The sequence below is a fragment of the Onychomys torridus genome, chromosome 6 (genome assembly GCF_903995425.1).
Source record: "Onychomys torridus chromosome 6, mOncTor1.1, whole genome shotgun sequence".
Classification (NCBI taxonomy): domain Eukaryota; kingdom Metazoa; phylum Chordata; class Mammalia; order Rodentia; family Cricetidae; genus Onychomys; species Onychomys torridus.
In genome coordinates, this window is record NC_050448.1 from 64,821,520 (window position 1) to 64,838,601 (window position 17,082).

Below are 17,082 nucleotides of genomic sequence, written 5' to 3' on the forward strand. Positions count from 1 at the left end.
AGTGTGGCTTTGTAACCCTGTGATGTCTTCCAGCTGGAAGAGAGAGGGGGGTGGTGGTGGAGGGAGGCACAGCAAAGAAGACAGTTTCTAGGGGTTCCCAACAGTGAGCTGACAGCCCTCTGCTTATAGCATCTTTGGGGTCATCACACATAGTGGGGGAGGGCGCCCCCAGTGGTGTGGGATCAGCTTCCACCAGAGCCACTACATGCCAGATATAACTTCCCACTCCTCATTACACACACATGCCATACCTATGTCCGGTCTAGTCTCCTTTTCCATCCCTTCCGTGGCCCTCTGCTCACCCTCTCCGTGCATGCACGAATGGACATTATACCCCTAGAAGCTCCCATCCAAATTCTCCCCACTGTGGCCCCACTCGGAACCACACCCCAGATGCTCCTCTCCACCCACCCACAGTACCTTACACTAGCGAACAACATTCTGTGTCCAAAGTGTATTTGTTTATACCTATTTTCAAAAAGACTGCATCAGTGGTCTAAGAACCAGAAGGACTAGCCTGAGATCACAGAGCAGATAATGAAGATCCAGCCCACTCTGCCCTTGAGATCTATCTGAGAGGAAGAGGCAGTGCCTCTCTGCTTCCTCACTCCCCAGCCTTGTCTCTAAAGTGTACCTCCCTGGCCTCTAGACTCTGGCATTGAAGCCTCCCCCACCCCACTGCAATGGGCCCTTCCAGGGTAATGAGATGCCCTGCTTCATACAGATGCTACCTTCAACCCAGCCAAGAGCTTCCTGTCTCCTCTTTACACAGTGCTGGCCATCACCAGGCCGGGCTCACATCCCGTGAGACTTCCTCCACACCTGACCCTTCAGTGTTGGTCTTCAATAAATCTCTGAGCCGACTACAGGGTGCTTAGAACCTGCTCTGCAGTGTCATGTGTGACTGTGAGGAGTCCCCTTAGGAAAACAGAAGCCGTCCTAGGCGATTCCCTGGAGTGCAGTGAATATGAAGGATTGGCTTTAGTGCTGTGAAGCTGAGAAAGCAAAAACACAGTTGTGGGAAGAATCTTCTAGCTCAGGCTCCGTCGTGGAAGGGAGGATGGGACCGTCAGGGAGGGGAGGGGCTGCTCCCAGGTTGGAGCAGGAAGGAGCTCGAAGCTAGTATCCCCACAGCTCCCCCTATTGGTGGAACTTAAGAGAGACCCAGATGGCAAAAGAGTCTTCACGTGGTTGCTCACGTTTTACAGATGGGGAACTGGGCCCAAGGGGATCGAAATCGACTTGCTCAGAGACCATAGCTGTCACTAATAAGTCTGCTATTAAATCTGCTGACACCTGTCCCATCCTATCCCTTGCCTATGAGGTGCCGGCAGAGTGCTGTGGGACAGGTGGGCATGAGTCTGTGGGAATGGATGTCTGTACTGTCCCAGGACCAAACAGCCTGGAGCACACAGTGCCATCCTGAACTTCAGCCTCCAAGCAGATCCTGACATGAGTGAAGAAAATCACAGAGACGGGACAGGGTCAGCCCTGCCCCAGGAGCCCACTGTCTCCTAGGAGACGTGGGGACAAATAGTGGGGCGGGGTGAGTGCACATGTGCATGGTGTGGCTAGAGAGGAGCCAAGTGTTGCAGGAGGGCAAGAGTAGGGCAGAACTCAACGTTCAGCACGCCCGCCAGCCGGCCGCTACAGCTCCCCAGGGCCAAGGAGTGAACGGCAGAGCCTATGGGCAGCGGTCTGGTGCCTCCTGCATGCACGCCTTTCCAAAGAGGTCCTAACTGTTAGGACTCTCTGCCCTCCTCAGGTGTCAGGACACCATCTCTGCCTCCTGCTGGCGGTGAGGGCTACTGCACCCCTTTAAGTCACCGCTCACCTGTGGCCTCCTCTGAAAACTGTCTTGACTTCCACCCATCTAGGCATTTCATCCCAGGGCAAAGCACCACTCCTTGGACCCTTTTGACCTTACCCCCATGCTTTTAGCTCAGTTGTCCCCCTAAAATATCCGTATTTATTGACCTTCATACACACCTCTGCCCTCACGTGTCTCCTGTATCTTTTATCCCTCATGACCAGTATTGTATAGGTGCAGGATGAATTCATGGAAAAAAAATTAAAAACATCTGAGGCCAACTTAAGCCGAATCTTAAACATATGCACCAGAATACCAGGACAATTCATGGTCACTTACTGCACCATGTAGCACATCTTTCCATTGAAAGTCTACCTCACAACTCACAGAGAGGTATCGGACCCAAGACCTCTTCAGGGCTTCCTGCGGCATCTTTGAGGTCAGCCTCCGGACCGCAGCAGGGAATCTGCAGGTGAGTGCTACGATTCAGAACCAAGTTCACACTCTGGGTCGTGTCAGAGAGAAAGTAGGAGCCCTTGAGTCTCTCATCCTCCTGACCTTCAAGCTCTACCCTGGGTCTTGCTAACGCTGGCTGCCCTGGCCACCAGATTCTTCTATGGACTTAGCACCAGAGTCCCTCAGAATATATGGAAGTTCCTCGCATTCTCCGAGGAACCTACCAGATCTTCTGTATGTCTCTACTGGTCTCCCATCGCCTCCAGGTCACTCCCAAGTAACAAAGTTACTCTCTCCAGACTCAGAATCCCTGGGTCTCTTTTTGATCGCTCTCCACTCCCCACCCCTCCAGACACTATGGCTCCAGCAGCACCCATGCCGGCCTCCAGACACAGGAGCTCCAGCTGCTCCAGCCTCTCACAGGACATCCCCTCCGTTCCTACCCAAGGCCCAGACCCCACCTTCCCATGGCCTTCCAGCAAAACAGGTCTAGGGGAACTTCAGCAGCAGAGCCTCTCAGAAGGGAGGAGAAGGAAAGAGGAGGGGCTGGTGAGATGGCTTAACGGTTAAGAGCACTGGCGGCTCTTCCAGAAGCGCCGGGTTCAATTCCCAGCACCCACATGACATCTCACAACCTCTGTAACTCCAATTCCAGGGGATCTGACACCCTCACACAGACACACATGCAGGCAAAACACCAACACACATAAAATAAAAATAAAAATCTTTTTAAAAAGGAAAATGAGAGGAAGAACTGACGTACTGGTGCCGTGGATGGAAATGACCACCTGCCTTCCGGCCCACGCACAGACAGGCCCCAAGCCAGCACTGAGCCCTCAGGACATCTCTGCTCATGCCTTTTTCTTCGCTTTGTTTTTCCAGACAGGTTTCTCTGTGTAACTCTGGCTGACCTGGAACTTACTGTGTAGTTCAAGTTGTCCTGGATCCTGGGGTGACCATCCTGCACCAGCCTCCCAAGTACTGGAATGACAAACATTGATACTAATTATGGTTGTTGGCTTGATTACATCTGGAGTCAACTAAAACCCTAGCAGCTGGGCACCTGCGAAGGGATTTGTCTTGCTTGGATCATCTGAGGTGGGGAGCCCCACCCTCACTCTGGGCCATACTTTCTGGTGGCAGCCTCTGTAAAAGGCATGGAAGAAGGAAGGAAGGCTCTGATGTTTGCCTGCTTGCTCTTGCTGTCACTGACAAATTCTCTAACCTGCTATTGAGGCATCCTTTCACCGGCATTAGAACCCAGTTCCTTGGGATTCTAATGTTTATTGAAGACCAGCTGAGACACTCAGCCTCATGGAGTGAGTGACTATGACATTCTTTTTTTTTTTTTTAAAGATGTATTTATTTATTATGTATACAGTGTGCTGCCTGCACGTATGACTGCAGGCCAGAAGAGGGCGCCAGATCTCATTACAGATGGTTGTGAGCCACCATGTGGTTGCTGGGAATTGAACTCAGGACCTTTGGAAGGGCAGTCTTAACTGCTGAGCCATCTCTCCAGCCCGACTACGGCATTCTTGGCCTGTCGGGAGACAGCCGGTGTTGGACTAGCCAGATCACAGCTTGTGAGCCACCCTAATAAACACACTTTGTATATGTTCATTCTGTTCATCAGTTCTGTTCCTCTAGAGAACCCTGAGAAATGCAGCCACCATGCCTAGCTACCCAGGACTTCTTATTAGGAGAGTGCCAAGATTTCAAGGTCAAGCCTGATGCCTAAGAGTGGTCCTCTCCTCCGAGTCCTCGTACCTTCTTCACTATCCAAGTTGGAGAGCTCTCTCTGTTCCCCTGGCCTTTAGATTGAACCCTGGAAGGGAATGGCAAGCTCTGACATTTGGGATCCCTTCCCATGCACCCATCTCAGCCAGAGGGAAAACCTGAGGCCTGACCCTCCACCTGCCTGTCAAGGGTAAGCCACTATATGTCCCCATCATGATGTTAGGAGCTGGCAGAAGAGGAGGGGACAAAGCAGGGCACACTGAGCTGCAGTCCCAATTACTCAGAACGCTGAGGCAGGAGGATCACTTTAGACCATGAATTCAAGGCACATAGTGCCTGGACAATGCAGTGAGACAGGTCTCAACAAGGTAAAAACAAGGGGCCAAAACACCTGAACTTTTCCCAAAGCTAGATCCCTGCATGGCTAGCTCCATCTCCATTCACAACCAGCCTCCCTCTCCTGCCCACTTCCCACACAGATGGCCTGGCTTGGCGAGGAGAAGGAGCGTCCCACATTCACCTGGGCACAGCAGGTAGAAGACAAGCCTAGGCTAGGACTCTGTCAAGCTGACTCTACCTGGGTGATAAGTTGAGCTCTGTGCTGGATTGTTCTATGTCAACTTTAACCCAAGCTAAAGTCATCTGAGTGGAGGGAGCCTCCGTTAAGACAACATCTTGGCTGCTGGGCGGTGGTGGTGCATGCCTTTAATCTCAGTACTTGGGAGGCAGAGGAAGGAGGATCTCTGTGAGTTCATGGCCAGCTTGGGCTACAGCGCAAGATCCAGGACAGGCACCAAAGCTACACACAGAGAAACCCTGTCTCAAAAAGGGGGGGGGGGGGTGGGGATTTAGCTCAGTGGTTGAGCACTTGCTTAGCAAGCACAAGGCCCTGGGTTTAGTCCTCAGCTCTGAAAAAAGAAAATGTCTTGGGGCTGGAGAGATGGTTCAGGGGTTAAGACCACTGGGTGCTCTTCCAGAGGTCCTGAATTTAATTCCCAGCCACCACATGGTGGCTCACAACCATCTACAATGAGATCTGGTGCCCTCTTCTGGCCTACAGGCATACATGCAGGCAAAACACTGTATACATAATAAATAAATCTTAAGAAAAAAGAAGAGAAAGAAAGAGAGAGAGAGGAAGGAAGGAAGGAAGGAAGGAAGGAAGGAAGGAAGGAAGGAAGGAAGGAAGGAAGGAAGGAAGGAAGGAAGGAAAGAAAGAGAAAATAAAATGTCTCCATAAGATCGGGTTGTAGGCAAGCCTGTAGGACATTTTCTTAATTAGTGATTGATGGGGAATGGCCCAGCCCATTATGGTTGGTGCCACTCCTGGACTGGTAGTCCTGGGTTCTATAGCAAGCAGGCTATGCAAACTATGAAGAACAAGCCAGTAAGCAGCACCCCTCCATGACCTCTGCACCAGCTCCTGCCTCCAGGTTCCTGCCCTGTTTGAATTCCTGTCCTGACTTCTTTTGATGATAACAGTGATGTGGGAGTGTAAGCCAAATAAACCCTTTCCTCCCCAAGTTGCTTTGGTAATGATGTTTCATAGCAGCAATAGAAACCCTAACTAAGAAGGGTACACACACATTCCCATACTCTGGTCTCTGTGCAGACCACCCTGGAGATGAAAATTAGCCATCCTTGGATCTATGGGAGCCCTTAGCAACCATGCTCAGGCTTCCCAGAAAGAAAGCACGCTGTCTTTTTGAAAGGTAAAAATGTTCCTGTTGTGTGCATGAGGTGGACACAGATTCCGGAAGCAGGCTGCACAGGGTAGCATTCCATCCTCTCCCCAAGGGCAGAGCAGAGGGCTGGGCTGGGACTCTGCTGCCTGGTGAGGGAAGTTTAGACTTCTGATTGGGGGGGGGGGGGGAGTCACAAGCAGACATCTGAAGTATAAAAAATAGACTTGCTACTTTTTTTTTTTTTCAGAGCTGAGGACCGAACCCAGGGCCTTGCACTTGCTAGGCAAGCACTCTACCACTGAGCTAAATGCCCAACCCGACTTGCTACTCTTTTATAAATGGAAAGCAACTGTGAGTTTGAGGGGAGAGTGGGAGGTGGGCGTTGAAGACCAGGCAACCCCAGTACTGAGTCCTAATGTGGAGACAGGCCAACGTGGGTTCTGGAACTCCTGGCCAACTTATGGACCAAGGAGTCCATCTGTTCATCTACATTCCCCCCCCCCCATGTGCCTTCCCTGTTACATTCCAGCTTTCACTACCCCCATCACCCCAGCCCTGTCTTGGAGAGACAGCATCAGAAGGCTAAGAGAGAAACCAGGACTGGCAGAGCGGGGGCAGGGGGTAGGGGTGTCCATGAGCCACTCAACAAGGCCCCTGTGGAGCCTGGGGAGACTGAGGACTGCCCTAGACCATGGTCACCAGACCCTTAGAGGCTAGTTGCCACTCCCCGGCCCCCTCCTCCAGAGGCCTTCCAGATGTAGTATAAACCGGGAAGCACCTGGCTCCACCATCCTCATCAATCCCATTGTAATCAAAGTACCTTTCTCCTTTGCTCTTAGACTCCCTCTACTTCCCAGAAAGAAGGCTCACAGAGAGTATGGCCAACATATCTCACCTCCCGATGGACACCCCACCCCACCCCCACCTATGTGCACATCCCCACATGCTCTACTCCGGCAGGGCCCAGCTGTGCTGGATGAGTGGCTGGCACAGGCCTCCATGTCTTAGTATATATTGATATCACGAATGTAAAGATGATGTAAACCAGCGTGCAGCAGTCTCGTGGGGTTGGCAGAGCTTTGCAATGAGTCACTGCTCAGTTCCTCCACGTGCTGGCTTAGGATGGCTTGTTCCCTTTTCCAGAAGTGGACGCTGAGACTCAGGACCACAGCATGTGCCTAGACCACAGGGCTGTGCTGCTCTATTAGTAACAGTTCATCAGAACCTGACTCCTCCTATCCTCTCTCTCTCTCCTCCTCTTCCCTCCCCTACACACACACACACACACACACACACACACACACACACACACACACACGAGTCCCTTCTTCCTTGGTGTCTATGACCTTGTATGACACATGGGACCTCGGGGTGGCCTCTGAAGGACAAGCATGAAGGGAGGGTGGAAGTCACCTTGAAGCTGCCTTGCCTACCTGCAAGGGCTATTTGTTGAAAATTTCCCTGTTTCCCTTAGAATGCCATAGACAGTTAGTGAGCATGCCCTATATGCCAGCAGTTTGCCCAACACTGGGAATTCCACAGAAATCAGAGCAAACTTCTACCTCAAACAGCACTCAAGAGGCTCAGGCAGACAGATCACAAGTTCCAGCACAGCCTGAACTACAGAGTGAGAACCCCCATCTCCAAAATTAATAAACAAATGGCGTGATCCATTCGGGAAAGGGTTTTTCTGATTTATTGAAGAAGTTGAATGTTTAATGACGACAGATAATCTCCTCCATTCCAGAAAGCGCTAGAATTGCAAAGTGAAGAAACAACCCAGGCGAGGAACCCAGGAGACACCGTCGGTGATCGATGTGAACGTCATTAACAATGGGTATCTAATTATAGTCACACTGTAGGCTGCAGAGAGAAGAGTCAGAGTCCCTTCTGTGATGCTCTGGCCATAAACAAACAGTCCAGACACCACAATAATGATGCATCAGAAAATCCCAATGAGAGACATTCTACATTAAAATTTTTAACTCAGGAAGTCCAAAAAGACTGAGGAATGTCCCAGTTCTTTCAAATGCTGAGTGTCATGTAGTAGTTACATGCAATGTTCCAACATAATCAGGAGGTGATAGCATACATTACCAACCACAAATGGTTTAGAAGGGAAGGTTTTTGGTATTAGAGCTTGGAATTTGTCTATTACCTAAATAAGACTATTTTTTTAAGTTAATCAAAGGTGAATTTTTTTGTTTTGTTTTTTGAGACAGGGTTTCTTTGTGCACCCTTGGTTTTCCTGGACCAGGCTGGCCTTGAACTCAGAAATCTGCCTGCCTCTGCCTCCCTAAGTCTTGGGATTAAAGGCTCGCATCACCAATACCTACCCAGCCAAAGGTGAATTTTTTCTCTCCTTTTTTTATTTATTATATTTGTGTTTTAATTTTACACATTAGCCATGGGTTCCCCTGTCCTCCCCCCTCCCACCCCTGCCCCAAAGGTGAATTTTTATGGGAAAAAAAAAAGAAAGAGAGAGAATGGCTCAGTGGATAAATTGTCTGAGCATGAGGATTCAAGTTCAATCCCCTTAGGACCCAAATAAAAAGCTAGGCCAGCAACGGGAAGTGGAGACAGGAGCATTCCAGGAACCTGCTGGCCAATCAAGTCATTAGTGTCATGTGAGATTCTGGTTCAGTAAGGGACACTATCTTAAAACATAAAGAGGTGGCCAGGCAAGGTGGTGCACGCCTTTAGTCCCAGCACTCTAGGTGCAGAGGCGAGTGTGTCTCTGTGAGTTCCAGACCAGCCTGGTCTACAAAGCAAGTTCCAGGACAGCCAGGGCTGTTATACACAGAAACCCTGTCTCAAAAAACCTAAATAAGCAGTAGCTGGTCGTGTCCTCTGGTGTGTGTATCCTCGGAGCTGATTTAAACCACCACCATGTCGAGCAAAAAAGCCAAGACCAAAACCACCAAGAAGCGCCCTCAGTGTGCAACATCCAATGTGTTCACCATGTTTGACCAGTCCCAGATCCAAGAGTTCAAAGAGGCCTTCAACATGATCGACCAGAACCGGGATGGCTTCATCGACAAAGAGGATTTGCACGACATGCTGGCTTCTCTAGGGAAGAATCCCACCGACGCCTACCTGGATGCCAGGATGAATGAGGACTGGAGCCCCATCAACTTCACCATGTTCCTCACCATGTTTGGTGAGAAGTTGAATGGCACAGATCCTGAAGATGTCATCAGAAATGCCTTCGCTTGCTTTGATGAGGAAGCAACAGGCACCATCCAGGAGGATTACCTGAGGGAGCTGCTGACCACCATGGGCGATCGGTTCACAGATGAGGAAGTGGATGAGCTGTACAGGGAGGCCCCCATTGACAAAAAGGGGGATTTCAACTACATGGAGTTCACACGCACCAAAAGCACAGAGCAAAAGACAAAGATGACTGAAGAGCTTCACAGAAACTCCTCCTGCATTACCTTGCTCACTTCCTTTCCAGACACTTCTCCCCCTTCATAGGACCTACTGCATGCTACTGAGTTTCACAGCTTTGCCTCTTTTTTAGTGTATTTATTTCTGGCCTTTCTTTCATTTAGCTCTTGTATAATCAGACTGGAAATGGGGACAATGTCGTAAATTGTATTGAAAATGAGATGCGAATAAAAATCAACAAATGTGAAAGCCCAGGAAAATACATCCATATTTCTGGTTTTGCTGGATTTTTTTTACATTTTTATATAATAAAAATGTTATTTAAAAAAAACCCTAAATAAATAAATAAATAGGAAAGTGATAGAAGACACCTATAGTGATTGCTGGCCCCCACATGAGCATATACATACAAATAAATAAATAAAAATTTTAAAAATTAAAACCAGAAAAGATGAGCAAGGTGTGGCAGCGCACATCTTTAATCCCAGAACTCAGGAGGCAGAGGCAGGTGGATCTCTACAAGTTCAAGACCTGGTCTACAGAGTGAGTTCCAGCCAGCCAGGGCTACATAGTGAGAGCCTTTCTCAAAACAAAAGTACCATAAAAAGTGAAAAGCCGCCGGGCGGTGGTGGTGCACACCTTTAATCCCAGCACTCAGGAGGCAGAGGCAGGTGGATCTTTGTGAGTTTGAGACCAGCCTGGTCTCCAAAGTGAGTTCCAGGAAAGGCGCAAAGCTACACAGAGAAACCCTGTCTCGAAAAGCCAAAACAAAAAAACAAAAAAAGAGTGAAAAGCCTTGGGAAAGTATTTCTTCATGACAACTATTAAGTACTTAACATGACAAGGCTGAGGAAATAAAAGCGTTTGACAGCACTATGACAACTGAGCTATGGTGGATATTGATAGCTACAGAAGTGGTATGCCAAAGGAGCATCACTGGAATCTTTAGGTAGGTACAGCCTGTGTTTCTACATGCCCAGGGCAAAGGGATTGTAAGTTTATGGCCAGCCTGGGCAACCACATCTCAAAATAATTAGGTAGGGTCGGAGAGATGGCTCAGCAGTTAGGAGCACCTGTTTTTGCAGAAGAGCCCTTGTTAGATTCCCAGCACCCACAAGGTGGCTCCTAAGTACCTGTAACTCCAGTGCCAGGAGACCCAGTGTGCTTGAGCACCAAGCATGCACACACTGCAAATACATACACACAGGCAAAATACACATAAGATAAATCTAATGTTTTAACTTTTATAAAGCATACCGGGGCCTGTACAGAGCAATAAAATTTGGAAAATATAAATCAGTCCCCGCTAAAGCAATGCTCAACTCCATCAAACTATTAATAGCAAGGTGGTCCTTTAGGTGTTAGTTAAGCACCTGGAATTTGGAACATTTGTGATTGTAAATGACAAATGACTCCTTTTTTTTTTTCCCCGAGACAGGGTTTCTCTGTAGTTTTGGTGCCTTTCCTGGAACTCACTCTGTAGCCCAGGCTGGCCTCAAACTCACAGAGATCCGCCTGGCTCTGCCTCCCGAGTGCTGGGATCAAAGGCGTGCACCACCACCGCCCCATGTGATCACAAAAACACATAACATGGGTTTTCATTTTCCAAAACTACTTAAAATCAGTTTAGATCTTGAGGGAAAGTCGTTTTCTTAGGGGTATAGCCACTGGTAAGTTGCTCACAGCCTGGTGAGTGGTTCCTACCCAAGCTCATACAGGCAACCCTAGTTAAACTTAGTGAGTCAGAAAAGAGGAGGTGAGATGGCTCAGTGAGTAAAGACACCTGCTGCCAAGCATGAGGACCTGAGTTCAAGCCCTGGGAACTCCTGCAAGTTGTCCACTGGCCTCCACACACCCGCCTGAGCACACACGTGTGCATACTTGTACCCAAAATGCACAAATGTAAAACTGTTAAAAAAGACAGAGGACAGGGACTAGCTGGGGACGAAAAGAGGTCAGCAGATAAGAGGGAGTAATAGAGGGTGAATACGGTCATAATACTTGGTATTCCTGTACAAAACTGTCAAAAGTAAAACATGTGAAAAATGAGTTTGCATGCCATGAAACATTATATGACACAAACATAGACTATAAACATCATATGATACTGATAGGGAGTCTTTAACGTGATACGAGATTATTTTCAGAGGTCGGGGAGATGGCTCAGTGGGTTAAACGAACTAGCTCCACACGTCTGACATCCTCCTTTGACACTGGAGCCCATGCGGAGAGCTGCTGTGGCAGCAGTGGGTGGGGCGGGGACAGTACTGCCTGACAGCTTGCCGGCCAGCTGGCCTGGAAGACACCAGCGATAGCAGAAACAAAAGAGAAACTGCTTCAAGACCTTCTCCAACTCCTGAAAGTTGTCCTCTGACCTCTGTGTGTAAGTAACAATTCACAAACATGTGTTTCTTCAATAAAATTTTCAAGACATAATAGGAAACAAAGTGTCATATTAACATTGTACTAGTTGCCTCTATGGTCGTTGTAAAAAGTATCTTGCAAAAGCTACTTAAGAAGGCACCCAGGCAGAGGGATCGGGGTCCATCCCTGGTGCATGGGCAGGCTTTGGGAATCCGATGCCTGTGGTGTGACGCCTTGCGCAGCCTTGGTGCAGTGGGAAGGGGCTTGGACCTGCCTAGGCTCAGTGTGCCGGGCTCTGCTGACTCCCCATGGGAGATCTTGATTTAGGGGATGTGGGGATGCGGGGTGGCTTGGGAGAGAGGGCTGGGGAGTGGGAGGAGGAGTCTGGGGATGGCATGTGGAGTGAGTAGAAAATTTCTTAATAAAGAAAAAAAAATTTTTAAAGCTACTTAAGGAAAAAGACTTGAAATGTGTACTTGTGTGTGTTCCATGAGCCTGAGGTGTACATTGGTGGGGTGGAGGTCATGGGGGAGGGGTGTCGGACATGGGAAGACTGGGAGCTGAGCATGGTCTGGGTGCATGATGTAAGATTCCCAAATAACCAATAAAAATAAGTAAATAATTGTGTAACAATGCAAGCCGAGCTGCCCAGTCACCATCAATGTACTCCAGCACTGGTTTCATGTAAAGTGACAATTCTCCCACGGAGAGTCCACAATGGCATTGTGCTGGCTTCCTCTGAACCCGCTCCTCTCCTTCCATGATACTTCACTGGCTCTTTTGTCGAGATTTCCGTCAGCCACTACTACGTGGCATCAGGGGAAGAAAATCTCAGAAGCAGGGTTTACCACTGTGAGCCAGGTTGTCCTTGCCAGACCTTCACTCAAGTCCATGGGCTCCATCTGTCTATCAGTGGGCTTTTGAAAATGGAGGCCCACAGCTAGCCATCTCCGGCTCATGATCCCTTTCTGCTCATTCATTTCTTTCCTCTCTACTCCTTTTTCATATGAAATTGAGGCATTAAAAGATTAACATGTGGCTAAATAAATAGCTCTGTGGTTACTTCCTGCTCTTAGAGGACCAGCATTCAGTTCCTCTGGACACCACCATGATGGGTGTTCCCCTGCTCTAGCGCATCCTCCTGGTGGTGGTCTGAAACATCAACCAACATATAGCATTCCTCCTTTCAAATTATTTTCTCGGGGATTTTTCACAGTGACAAAACACAGAAAATTGGTGCCTGGAAGAGGTGTTGTCGTGTACCTCCTGTGACCCCAGCAGTTGGGAAGGTGAGGCAGGAGGCCATCCTGCACCTCATAGGGAAGTGCAGGCCATGCTGGGATAGAGACTCAGTTTCAAAAACAAAAAAGGAATGAAGGAAGAGAGGAAGGGAGGAAGGAAACTGGTATTAGGGAGTTGGGGTCATTGCTGTGACTAAACGTGACCTTGTACTTCAGAAGGCTTTAGAACTTTTTATTTGTGGAGACCCCAGAATCCCATCAGGGGTATGTGATTCCTAGCTCCAGAGAATACTAGTAGGCTGGGAGGCCCAGGAGCAGCAGCCTCCCTGGACCAAGTGGGGTTGAGGTAACAATCTCGCTGGGGCCTCCAGAAATGTCTCAGGAAGAAGCACTTTCTTTCTGGTATAAGCACTTCAAAGTCTTTCAGGAGCTCTCCTGGCTTTGGTCCACTGGTGATATCTTCTCTCTTCCGTGCGCACTGGTGTCCAACAGTGCTGATTCCAGAAGGATTGTCACAGCAGTGCTGATTCCAGAAGGATTCTCACAACAGTGCTGATTTCAGAAGGATTGTCACAGCAGTGCTGATTCCAGAAGGATTCTCACAGCAGAGCTGATTCTAGAAGGATTGTCACAGCAGTGCTGATTCCAGAAGGATTGTCACAGCAGTGCTGATTCCAGAAGGATTGTCACAGCAGTGCTGATTCCAGAAGGATTCTCACAGCAGAGCTGATTTCAGAAGGATTCTCACAGCAGTGCTGATTCCAGAAGGATTGTCACAGCAGTGCTGATTCCAGAAGGATTCTCACAGCAGTGCTGATTCCAGAAGGATTCTCACAGCAGAGCTGATTCCAGAAGGATTCTCATAGCAGTGCTGATTCCAGAAGGATTCTCACAGCACTGCTGATTCCAGGATTCTCACAACATTTGGAACTTGTTTGTAAGAGGAATTTGGAAAAATGTGGAGAAAGGGGCTTAAGAAAACCTAGTTCGCAGAGGCTGGGGAGATGGTTTCACACTTGATGGGATCTGGAACGGCCAGTCTTGTCAACTTGACTGTATCTGCAGTTAACTAAAACCCAGGCAGTTGGACACAGCTGTAAGGGATTTCGCTTGACTGGATTATTTGAGGTGGGAAGACCCCCTGTAAATCCGGTGGCAGGCTCCATTAAGACATGGGGGAAACAGGCTTTGCCTTTGGCCTACTTATTCCCACTCTCACTGGTAAGCTGATCATCTTTCCTGCTGCTGAGGCGTTCCTACACTGACGTCCCACTGACATCGGAACCTGCTTCTCCAGGATTCCACCATAACTCTATAAGAAATATCAAATATGAGTCTTTTCTATCAAATAATATAAAACTTGTGTTTGGGACAAGGAATTCAAATCTTTCATTCCCCCCACTTGTAAGACTTTTGTGAAAATGTTTTAATCCCCCCCTCCCAGGAAAACCTTTGTTTACACAAAGACCCCGTGCTCTCTGCTCTGGGAATTTGATGACCTGGAGCAGGAACCGTTTCCCCTTCTTCCTTCATTTACTGTGTGCCAATTCTTCTCAGACTAGCTCACGGAATAAGACTGTGAGGTCCGACCCTAGGCAATGGAAAAAAGACACAGCCACCACCTGAGTTAGAATAACAACCAACTGAACTTTCTGTCTGGGGGTATTTGCTTTTCTGAGCATGCTCTTTTGATCAGGGGTAAAGTTTCCCTTGTTCAGACACTTCAGCTGAATGGTGGTCTCTTTCTTTGCAACCCTGAACTTATTTCTAACAGACCAAAGACCAGCTGAGACATCCATCCTCCTGAGCTGAACAACTACTGAATTCTTGGCCTTTCCAATGGTAGACAGGCACTGGGAACCAGCTGGACCACAGCCTGTGAACCACTCTAACAAATTTCCTTTTAATATAGATTCATCCTTGTCAGTTCTGTTCCTCTAGAGAACCCTGACTAATACACACTATGGTCCAGGAGTGGTTCTAGAGAGACACAATCATAAGAATGAATATTTTAAAGTATCTGGAACAGGCTTTCCAATTTGCTGACACCTATGGTGACCAAAGCCTCTCCTAGAAGCACAAAGAGCATTAAAACACCATGGTGTGAACTTTTTAATCAATTTTTCAGATAGATGCATTTGATTATCCTGATTCACCTAGTGTGAGGAGCAAGGAATTTAGTGAAATAATGAAGCTGGCTGATAGCTTTTAGCATCACTAGATAAACTGACAAAAAGAATGAGCTCCACAATAAAACTGAACAGCTCAAGATTCACGTACACAGTACAAAGGTTTCTAAGCATGCCCTGGAAGGGAATCTCTGGCGGCCACAGAGCTCAAGTTGCAGAAGCCCTGATTTTAAGATTAGCTGGATTACAGTGAAGACTCAGGTCCTAGTGGTGAAGGTGTTGGCAGCCAAAGTACTGATTAGTAGACAATGGGGTCCTGTAACTCGGACACCCTAACGAGGCTGAGGAACTTGAACACTCAAATTCTGAAGAAGTCTCTCCACCCTTAGCAGAAAATACACCCCAACCCCCACCTTCGGAATATTGCCTTCTCTGCCTTTACCTAGGGGAATTAATCCTTCATAGTCTGCTGAACCAGAGGTAACCTTCCCTGAAGAAGAGGCCAGTCAAGGGAATACTGGTGTTCCACAAGGCCCACCTATAGTTTCCTCTAGACCTATAAACAGACTCGCGGCAAAGCAGGCTCCTAGAGGGGAGGGAGAAAGTGTAGTCCATGAGGAGGTGTGCCACATGACTAAAGAGCTTAATGAGTTTGTTAATTCATTCAAGCAAAAATCTGGGGAATTTGTGTGGGAACAGATTTTTAAGAGAGTGGGATAATGGTAGGAACATAAGCCTGGGTCAGGTTGAGTTTGCTATGGACCCACTGAGGGGAAATTCTAGGTTTGATGTGGAAGCTCACACAGTTTTTTTTTGTTTTTGTTTTTGTTTTTTAATGTGTCAAAGGTTTGTTTGACTGGTTGACTGAAGCATTTGTCAAAAGCTGGCCTACTGAAAGGGAACTGGAAATGCCTGATATCCCTTAGCTTAGCATTGATGAAGGGATTTTAAGACTCAGGGAGATCACAGTGTTAGAGTGGATACGCTGTATAAAACCCAATCCTCCACAACTGGAAGAGCCTGAAGACATTCCCTTCACCAAAATCCCATAAAATACAAAATGGTGACAGGGCAAAATGGTGACCCAGCACATTTGAAGGGCTTTATTGTTGTTTTTTTTCCTAGTGTCAGGCCTTAGGTTTGGAGATGGGGTCGCCTAAGACCATTGAAAAACACAGGTATTTACATTATGATTCATAACAGTAGCAAAATTACAGTTATAAAGTAGCAATGAAAATAATTTTTTAAATTCATTTATTTTTTATTTTATGTGCATTGGTGTTTTGCCTGCATGTATGCCTGTGTGAGGGTGCCAGATCCCCTGGAACTAGAGTTATAGAGAGTTGTGAGCTACCATGTGGGCGCTGGAAATTGAATTGAACCTGGATCCTTTGGAAGAGCAGCCAATGCTCTTAACCTCTGAGCCATCTCTCCAGCCCCATCAACAAAAATAGTCAGGGGCCACCACAACATGAAGAGCCGTAGTAGAAGATCACTACATTATGAAGGTTGAGAATCGCTGCTCCAGAGTAATAGAATTCATAGAATAAATATCTCTCTCTCTCTCTCTCTCTCTCTCTCTCTCTCTCTCTGTGTGTGTGTGTGTGTGTGTGTGTGTGTGTGTGTGTGTGTGTGTGTGTGTGTAGATACAGATATATGTAAAGTGAACTTATTAGAATGACTTACAGGCTTCATTCAGTACAGCTAATCCAACAATGGCTGGCTATGAACAGAAAGGCCAAGTGTCCAGTAGTTAACTGCTCAGTCCACAAGGCTGAATGTCTCAGCTGGTCTTCAGTATGCTCTGGTATTCTGAAGAAGTAGGCTCTAATGCCAATGTAGGAATAGACTTGCTAGCAAGGGGAGAACAAGTAAGCAAAAAGCAAAGCTTCCTTCTCCCATGTCTTACACAGGTTTCCAGCAGAAGATGTGGCCCAGATTAAAGGGGTATGTCTTCCCTCTTCAAGATCTGGATTAAAAGCATGTTTTTTTTTCAAGCTCAAAAGATCTGGATTAGGGGCTGGAGAGACAACTCAGTGGTTAAGAGCACTGACTGCTCTTCCAGAGGACCCAGGTTTAATTACCAACACCCACATGGCAGCTCACAACTGTCTATAACTCCAAGATCTGACACCCTCACAAAGACATACATGCAGGCAAAACACCAATGCACATAAAAATAAAGTAAAATAAAAGATCTGGATTAAAGGTGTGTCTTCCTCCCTCAAAGGGCTGAATTAGAAGTGGATCTTCCTACTTCAAATTAA

The 17,082-nt window shown here is 47.6% G+C and overlaps 1 pseudogene; it reads left to right on the top strand.

The window, feature by feature from the left end:
* The first annotated feature begins 8,568 nt into the window (after positions 1-8,568).
* On the top strand, positions 8,569-9,098 carry LOC118586003 (annotated as a pseudogene).
* The last annotated feature ends 7,984 nt before the right edge of the window (positions 9,099-17,082 follow it).